The sequence below is a fragment of the Sinocyclocheilus rhinocerous genome, unplaced genomic scaffold, assembly GCF_001515625.1.
Source record: "Sinocyclocheilus rhinocerous isolate Xijiao unplaced genomic scaffold, SAMN03320098_v1.1 scaffold478, whole genome shotgun sequence".
NCBI classification, from domain to species: Eukaryota; Metazoa; Chordata; class Actinopteri; order Cypriniformes; family Cyprinidae; genus Sinocyclocheilus; species Sinocyclocheilus rhinocerous.
This window is the reverse complement of record NW_015651483.1, coordinates 1,990,648-2,000,868: the sequence shown is the minus strand read 5'-3', so window position 1 is coordinate 2,000,868 and position 10,221 is coordinate 1,990,648. Positions and strand designations below refer to the sequence as shown.

The window sequence follows — 10,221 nt, the reverse complement described above, 5'->3', positions numbered from 1 at the left end:
GCTGCTGTTTGCAGAATTACCGGACTTGCGTCGTCCCGTCTGCGGGAGTTAACACTCCTGAGGCGAACTCGCGAAGTCCGAACTACCGAGGATGCAAGTCCGAAATTTGCGTATTTGGTATTGAGAAACGCGCGCAGACCTACATCACCAGACTATTTGCCTAATCTTCTCGGTACTTTAGACCGCGATGGAAACGCTGACAGCAACAGGTCTGGGGGGAAAAAAAAGTTCCTGGGACAAATTGTTCCAGATAATTTCGGTGGAAAAGCGGCTTTTGATGCCTGCTTTCACTTGAAATTAATATACAATTCTTTACTGAAGCTTTAGTATGTTTTGAAGTAATAATGTCACATTTCTTAATATTTAAGAAATGCATTAATATATACACTGAACAAAATTTTGTTTTTGCCCCCATTTTTCATGAGCTGAACTGAAAGATCTAAGACTTTTTCTATGTACACAAAAGGCCTATTTCTCTCATATATTGTTCACAAATCTCTGCATGATCTGTCATGGTGCCCGTCATAATCACAGCCTCGTCCCGAGAGTACTGCAGTCCCTCCACAAACTGGTTCTCCTTATTGGCTGATTCCTCTGCAAACTTCTTGCAGATAGCATCCAGGCCACGTATAGATTCGTAGCGAAGCTTCACCCATTAGCTAGCTGGGATTATCCGGATCTCTGCCGCAACCAGGAACCCCAAAGTACCGCAAGACCAGGGAACGGCATAGAAGAGGTCCGAGTTTTCTTTCTGTGAGCAAATTTTAAAACATTTGTTTTAACATGTCTATGTTTGTGTTTGTTTTACATCATCTGTAACAATGCCCTCACCTCAGTGCAGCGGACCAGACTCCCATCAGCCAACACAAGCTCAAAAGCCACACAAATGTGCTGAAACAGGCCATATATGTTAGATGAAGACTCAATGCCTGTTCCCATTACCAGCCCACCTGAACACAACATGAGACATTCGTGAGAGACAGTTTCTTGATGGGGAAGACCTCTATCACAATAAATTGAATGAAATATTTAATATTACTTTTAATATTATACTACTGTTCAAAGTTTGTTTTTTTATGTCTTTGAAAAGTCTCTAATGCTCACCACAGCTGCATTTATTTGATTTACAAAAATAATAATAATATTGTGAAATATTATTACAATTTAAATGAACTGTTTTCTATTTTAAAGGGGTCATATGACGTTGCTAAAAAGAACATTATTTTGTGTATTTGGTGTAATGCAATGTGGGCAGCAACAACAATACTACAGCGAGAATAAAAGTTACGCCTTCTTTCTTTGCGTGAACATTTGGCGGTGTTATGCAAATCTTCCCACACAGTGACGTAGACATGTGGGGGCGTGTTTAAACGAGGCGTTTTAGGAGGGCGTGGACAAGTCTTAACTTTTATAAAGAATATCTCTTTGGATTTGAGACTTTTTAGTCTTTGCAACTTTAGGGATCTTATCTATGCACAAACAGCTTGTAACACTCCAAAGAGAAAGGAAAAATTTGAAATAGCATCATATGACCCCTTTAATGCATTTTAAATAGTGCTGTCAAACGATTAAACGCGATTCGTTTTTGTTTACATACTACAGTGCCATGAAAAGGTTTTTGCCCCCTTCCTGTTTTTAAAATTTTTTGCATATTTGTCACACTTAAAAGATTCAGATCATCAAACAAATTTTAATATTACACAAAGATAATGCAAGTAAATACAAAATGCAGTTTTTAAGTGATGATTTAATTTATTAAGGGAAAAAAGCTGTCCAAACCTGCCTGGCAAAATAGTTGACATGTATCAGCCTGGAAAGGGTTATAAAGCCATTTCTAAGGCTTTGGGACTCCAGCGAACCACGGTCGGAGCCATTATCCACAAATGGAGAAAGCTTGGAACAGTGGTGAACCTTCCCAGGAGTGGCCGGCCGACCAAAATTACTCCAAGAGTGCAAAGACGACTCATCCAAGAGGTCATAAAAGAACTCAGAACAACATCTAAAAAACTGCAGGCCTCACTTGCCTCAATTAAGGTCAGTGTTCATGACTCAACAATAAGAAAGAGACTGGGCAAAAACGACATCCATGGGAGAGTTCCAAGGCAAAAGTCATTGCTGGCCAAAAAGAACACAAAGGCTCGTCTCACATTTGCCAAAAATTAACTGGATTATCCCCAAGACTTTTGAGCAAATATTCTGTGGACTGATGAGACAAAAGTTGAACTTTTTGGAAGGTGTGTGTCCCGTTACATCTGTTGTAAAACCAACACAGCATTTCATACAAAGAACATCATACCAACAGTCAAACATGGTGGTGGTAGTGTGATGGTCTGGGGCTGCTATCAGTTTCAGGAACTAGACGACTTGCCATAATTAATGGAACCATGAATTCTGCTCTCTATCAGAAAATCCTGAAGGAGAATGTCCGGCCGTCAGTTTGTGACCTCAAGCTCAAGCGCACTTGGTTTATGCAGCAGGACAATGATCCAAAACAAACCAGCAAGTCCACCTTTGAATGGCTCAAGAAAAACAAAATTAAGGTTTTGGAATGGCCAAGTCAAAGTCCAGACTTAAATCCGATTGAGATGCTGTGGCATGACCTTAAACAGTCCATTCATGCTCAAAAACCCTCCAATGTGGCTGAATGAAAACAATTCTGCAAAGAAGAGTGGGCCAAAATTCCTGTGAAAGACTCATTGCCATTTATCGCAAACGCTTGATTGCAGTTGTTGCTGCAAAGGGTGGCACAACCAGTTATTAGATTTTAATAGAAGTAATTTAATAGAATTACTTCTTCACATAGTGCCAGGCAGGTTTGGACAGCTTTTTTCCCTTAATAAATGAAATCATGATTATGAAATGGATTATCTTTGTGTAATATTAAAATTTGTTTAATGATCTGAATCATTCAAGTGTGACAAATATGCAAAAAATTAAAAAAACAGGACTGTTATATGTATTCTTTTTCACAGCACTGTATATGTATGTGTACTGTGTTTATTTATTATGTATATATAAATACACACACATACAGTCTATATTTGTAAAATATTTACATGTATATACATTTATATATTTATATTATTATTATATTATATATAAATATATTTAATATATAAACAGCATATTTCAACCATGAATTCTGCTCTCTATCAGAAAATCCTGAAGGAGAATGTCCGGCTGTCAGTTTGTGACCTCAAGCTCAAGCACACTTGGGTTATGCAGCAGGACAATGATCCCAAACACACCAGCAAGTCCACCTCTGAATGGCTCAAGAAAACAAAATGAATGTTTTGGAATGGCCAAGTCAAAGTCCGGACTTAAATCCAACTGAGATGCTGTAGCATGACCTTAACTTTTATTTTGGATGCGATTAATCGCGATTAATTGTTTGACAGCACCAATTTTAAAATATAATTCATTCCAGTGATGGCAAAGCTGAATTTTCAGCATCATTACTCCAGTCTTCAGTGTCACATGATCCTTCAGAAATCATTCTAATATGCTGGTCTACATTTCTTATTATTATCAATGATGAAAAAAGTTGTGCTGTCAATTCGTTTTTCACATAGTGCCAGGCAGGTTTGGACAGCTTTTTTCCCTTAATAAATGAAATCATGATTATGAAATGGATTATCTTTGTGTAATATTAAAATTTGTTTAATGATCTGAATCATTCAAGTGTGACAAATATGCAAAAAATTAAAAAAACAGGACTGTTATATGTATTCTTTTTCACAGCACTGTATATGTATGTGTACTGTGTTTATTTATTATGTATATATAAATACACACACATACAGTCTATATTTGTAAAATATTTACATGTATATACATTTATATATTTATATTATTATTATATTATATATAAATATATTTAATATATAAACAGCATATTTCTCTTAAATATATACATGCATGTGTTTGTATTTATATATACATAATAAATATACACGGTACACACTCATATATTATGTAAACAAAAACTTTTATTTTGGATGCGATTAATCGCGATTAATTGTTTGACAGCACCAATTTTAAAATATAATTCATTCCAGTGATGGCAAAGCTGAATTTTCAGCATCATTACTCCAGTCTTCAGTGTCACATGATCCTTCAGAATCATTCTAATATGCTGGTTCTACATTTCTTATTATTATCAATGATGAAAAAAGTTGTCTGGGGAACGTTTAACAGAACAGCATTTGTTTCAAATTCTTTTTTTTTTTGTAATAGTATTCAATGGCACAGTATTAGTATCTTTTAATAAATAAATAAATACACACACACACTTTGAAACTTTGTAACTGTACAGTATATTGAACCTGAACTATATATTCTTTCCTCTCAGCTCAAAACAAAGAACTATAAACTTAGTGCAGATTTTAAATATGGTTTATTTTTGCATCTATGCTACCAAAATGTGGGACATATTTCTGTGATCTATGTTTTTATCAGTAAACACTGAAAAAACCCCAAAACTTTCAAAGTGAGAAAAATGTACTATGTAATAGATCATAAATAGGCTACAGTCAACACAATTTTTACAAATGTGAAAAATGGAACAAGATTCAAACTGCACTATATATATTTTGGCTAATTTTGATGTTTATTAGACATGTTAAATATCCTATAGTGCCCTTCAAATTTCATTCTATTTTCTTCATTATAAAACACAATACTGTCTTTCATCTACATGTGACCTGCATATTTTTAGCCAAATTACCATGTTCCATCACTATGTGAAGATTATTTTAAATCTATGCACTTATGTATGCACATACATCTTTTGTTGTGTTTTGTTTTATTTTTAGCTGGGGACTTGGGATCTGCTGTGAGTAACATTTTTAATACTAATAGTTTTTTTTATGTTAACATTACATTAATGAACTTAAATAGTTCTCCCAACAAAAATGTTTGCTTCTAAAGCTTTAAAAAAAGAGTAATGAAACATCAAAGTCAATCTTATTTGTGAAAAGTGCCAACTGAGAGATAAAAAGGAAGGGTCAAAAGTCCAAATAACTGACCTTTGATTATAGACGCATGACTCTAAACTGCTTTTAGGAATGGTTTTGTATAAAACGATCGCTTTCAAACTGATATAGGAATCAATACATGTGGCCAGAAATATCTCCTATTGTTCAACACTTCACAAACACAACACACCTTTCCAATGTCTTATTACTAAGTACTGTGTCTCTACAGAATTACAAATGAATTTGAAGGAGAGTCAGTGTAAAAAATGTCTCCGCCGATGAGCGCTCTTTTCTAGGATCTATAAACACTTTCAGCAATAGGACCCGTATCCGCCCTAATCTAATCCGCCTCATTGAAACAGGGACTATGCTCATCCATAACCTAATTATAAGCAGCCTCTGATGCACCACACACGGCATATAATATTGATCAGGAGAGAATGTTATGCTCCATTTAAAGAAAGTGAATATCTGCAAGTGCTCAGAGACATTAAACAAATCCCTTGTGGTGCATGCAGAAAGAAAGGGAGAGATTATACAGGTCAGAGATGACTTACAGTCTTCATCTAAATGGAGAGAATTGTTACTGTGTGCTGAATAGAAAATGTTCAAATGCATCTAGATGCCACATAAATAAGAGTTTGCTGTAATCTGAGACTTGGTAACAAACAAGCATAACTAGGCTTAACACACAGATGCAGAAGAAAAAAAAATATGTGAACCCTTTATGTGTATGCGTTACAGAAATTATGCAGGAATTCATAGAATGTCCAAAGGTTCACATACTTTTACCTGCAAATTTTCCAATAATTGAAATAGTAAGTTAATATTCAGATTTACTATCTTACAGAAAATGTAATACAGAGCCACATCCTCAAATGCAAAGTAAGTTGTTTTAGACAAAACATCCAGTGAATGATGCAGGAATAACTAAATACTTGTTTATTCGTTTCTATCATAAAACCTACCAACTGTGAGGTCATCGAGTTCTGGCAACACAGGCAGGGTCCAGCCAATAGAGTTGAGCAGAGCGGTCACCTGACCCATGTTAGCTAAGGGTTCCACACGCACCACCTGGAAAAAGTAACAAAAGTTTGATTTGTTGTTTATGACAATTGTACATTTCCTCACTTTTCATTGTATGTTTGTATCAGCTGTTTGGACTCTCATTCTGACGGCACCCATTCACTGCAGAGGATCCATTGGTGAGCAAGTGATTTTTCCAAAAAAAAATAAAAATCAAATCTGTTCACATGAAGAAACAAAGGATGGCCTGAGTGAGTAAATGTTCATTTCTGGTGAACTATTCCTTTAACTTTAAATGAGGAGAAGAGATTTAAACCATTTTACTGTCAAAAAATTATATCTGGCAACAGCCACCTGCCGTTTTGTGTCCACCTCCAGAATGTCCATCATGTTAATCATGATGTTCTTGTGCGTCTTCTTGTATTTTCCCACCCTGAGAGATACAGTCAGCCATCCTGGACGACCTGTGCACATATGTTTCTTCCCTCCCTCTTTTTTCCATTCTCGCACCTGCAAAATTTAAATGGTCACATTTTATTAAAACCAGATTGCATCGAGGTCTCATCAAATGTATTCATTCATTATTTTTTTTACATTGATTCAGCAAAACCACAATAAAATTACCAAAAACTATTTTAAGTTAGTTAACAATAACTACACTGATACACCTGTCATGGTGTGTCGAATGGTAGGAGGCGTGTCAGTAACTTTTCGCCACGCCCCTACATTCACCACCCCCTTAACTTGCAGAGAGGCTGCCAGCTACATTTTTTGTACCATCAATTTTTTTTTTTTTTTTCAGAATTTCTTTGAAGGGACACCGCCTACCTTTATAGATCAAACCGTTTACACATTTCATTTTTTTTTCATGCATATTCATTAATATTACATGTATTTCTAATTTGTATGCATAACGAATTATCATCAATGTCAAAGACTATAGGTATACTTGAAGGGACCTTTGGCAATACTAAAGTATATGAAATATTAAGTTATTAATGAAAGTATGTAACATAAAAGCATTCGGCTAGAAGTTTTGCAGATACCTGTCTCTGAATGTCTCTGACTCGCTGGTCGTGCTGCTTGGGCGCTGAGCACATCTTGAAGATGATCCACGCGCGGAGGTAGTAGTACACATCAAAGATGACGGATAAGGGGAGCAGAAAGAGGCAAACGAAGATCCATCTCTGGTGTACTATCACGTACTCCAAGCCCTTCACCTTAATCCACACCAAAAACAAGATAACTAACCCACCCAAATATAACAACGGATCCATTCCGACAGCTTTTTAAATCACGAATCGCCTAATTACAATGCAATTTAAAAACGCATGGAGCTTGTTGCTGGCTTTTGACTTAACAAACGCTTTTTATTTATATTCACAGCGGACGAGCATAAAACCACATGCATTAGCACTGTCTGATAAACTGCTATTTAATGCGATTTCTCGTATTCCTTGTGCGCACAGTTTCCCCACTTGCACTCGCACAATTTGTCATCTATATTTTTCATGCTGTTTAGGAACTTGCCCCGGTGGTCTAAGCACCGCCCCCAGCATGCGATGATTGGCCAGTAGCGCGTCAAATCAGATGACGCCAGTGGTTGCGCGTCATCTCTTCAGCCAATCACAAGAAAGAAACACCGTCACACCATTGACTCAGTGAGATGTGTTCATTATTATTCAGTAGTTGAGAAATGAGGTGACTAGTGATAGCAGTACAGTTATAGGCATACATTTCAGTTTAAAATATTATTCCAATACTACAATTTAAAAGATTATTCCAGTACTATAATGTAAAATTTATAGAATATTCTTACCCGGGTTTAGAGGGTTTTATCATAGTGGTTTCTGAGTAAAATCAATTCTGTGGTTAAAATGAATGGAAGACTAACACTTTTTGGTTCATAAGACGTTATTTTATTGTTAAAATAATCAAACACGAACCATAATAGACTGCTTAGGTGAAGATCTGTGTTTGCTGGAACATTTTTGTTCTACAACATTAGACACAGTCACTCCATAGGCCTAAATGTGAATTTTGAAGCCACTATGTTTATGTAATTGCTGGTAAGCTGCTAAAAAAGGAATAACTACCACAGAGAGTTTACCTGCTTGACTGCTTTTAGTAACAAGTAAGCAATTTCACATCAAAAGAAAATCCACAAGTCACTGTGCTTAATTTATGTTGTAGAACAAAATGTGAAAATCTCTTCAAGCAGGTTCATCACAAACATTAAAGGGTAAAATGAAGATTTTGTCGTCATTTACTCATCCTCAAATTGTTCCAATCCTGTATGATTTTATTTCTTCGGCTGAACACAAAAGAAGATATTTTGAAGAATGTGTGTAATCAGTTGCCAGTAGCAAGACTTTTCAGTCCTTCATATAGTCCTCCAATACTTACATACTATGGAAGTCAATGGCTACCGGCAATGTTTTCCAACATTCTTCAAAATATTTTCTTTTGTTTTCAACAGAAGAGAGAAACTCATACAGGTTTGGAACAACTTGAAGGTGAGTAAATGATGACAAGCACTTTTTTATCCCTTTAATTTAGCAACAACAAAAAAAAAAAAAAAAAAATCTAAAAGCTCTATGAAATTTGTGAGCAATATGCTTTCTACATTTTTGACGTCATGACTGAGCAGCATGAAGGGTTAACCGGCAAACTAATGTTTATAACGGTTCACACTGATAAAGGCTACAAATGTATTTATCAACTGGATTTTCATTCAAACCTGGCCATATCTTGGGGGAAATCTAGTTTAAAGGGTTAGGGATCGCCATGTAGCTACAACAAATATGTCTGCTATGTCTTCTTGTTGGGAATCATTTTCAAATTCATGCCAGTAAGCATCTGGCCTACAGACGGCTCTGGGGTGGGGCATGAACTCTAATGATGCTCTTATAATGATAGAGGAGTTTGACAGCAAAGCAGCTGCGCTCATTTGACAGCATGGACTAAACCTGATGCTCGTGAACAGCAGATCACCGCTACGATCGAGTGCATGCTACATTTGTGTAATGCACATTATGTCCTTTTTTACTACAAGTGCCTAAATCAAGACATTGGGTAATATGAAGCCATTATCCGTCATAAAATGCGCACAGGATATGCAATTTCCTTTAGAAGTGAACCAATGCAGACAAGTCTCTGTTTGAGGAACTTGATTCACCCTGGAGTCTCGATATCATCTTGAAGCTGGACGATGCGCGCGGAACTTTCCAGATAGATCAATGTTATGAACTGACATTATGCCTTCACTACATCATGGCGCTATTTTCATTGGAGTATTTTTAATAGTCACCGGTGGCTCCACCGCTTTTCTCATTTCTAATCAAAGTCGACTGCAGGCGTTCAGCATGTGCTGTGTGGTGCTCGGGGCGGTGATGCTCATATTAGGGCTCTTCTGGGCGATGAACGTCAAGAGAAACCCGGTGCCTTATAATGAAGAGTACAGCCACGACTACAGTCAAGTCCTGTTCACCCCACCGCCCGGAAACCACTTCCCCGAGTCCCAGTCCGACTTTCTGCACAGGTAAGTGGGGAATCGCATCATAAATTCACTTATAAATGTCTGATTCTGATAAGATGAAGTAAAGGTACAGAAGATAAAATCACTGTCTGAGCAGTTTGGAGTTGAGTCGTAGAGGAGTTTCCATCCAAAAGTGCATTAAGCTAAAGTCTATATCAGGATCAATCTAGAGTTATTAGCAGAGGTACTCGACCCCCAAACTCTCCTCAGTATACAAAAACAACGTTTTATGTTATTTTAGTTGCCATAAATGGGCACTAACATACACTCTAAAACTATAAAATTGTAATTTCAAGATATATTTCATTTACAAGTAGGCTATAGATAAACAGATAGGCAGAGAGTAGAATTACTCTTTATATTGTACGTTTTAAATTGTAAATGTATTTTTATGTAGGCTAGCCTACTTTAAAGTAGCTAATTATATACATGTAATGAGTAATTATACTACATATAGTAGAATTACTCATGAAATTGCAATTTTATTTGTACTTTGTACTTTTATATTGTACTTTTTAAATTCTATATGTATTTTATGTACAGTATTTTACATATATTTGTAATTTAAATATTATATAATTAATTTATAATATATATATATATATATGCACTTTTGACTCAAAATATCTCATCTTGATGTTGTATATTGTTCTTATTCCAACACCCATAAATCCAACCTAA

The 10,221-nt window shown here is 36.0% G+C and overlaps 1 pseudogene; it reads right to left on the bottom strand.

Moving 5' to 3' along the window:
• Positions 1 to 7,519, bottom strand: part of LOC107712831 (delta(24)-sterol reductase-like) — a 10,994-nt pseudogene extending 3,475 nt beyond the window's left edge.
• Positions 7,520 to 10,221: the final 2,702 nt, after the last annotated feature.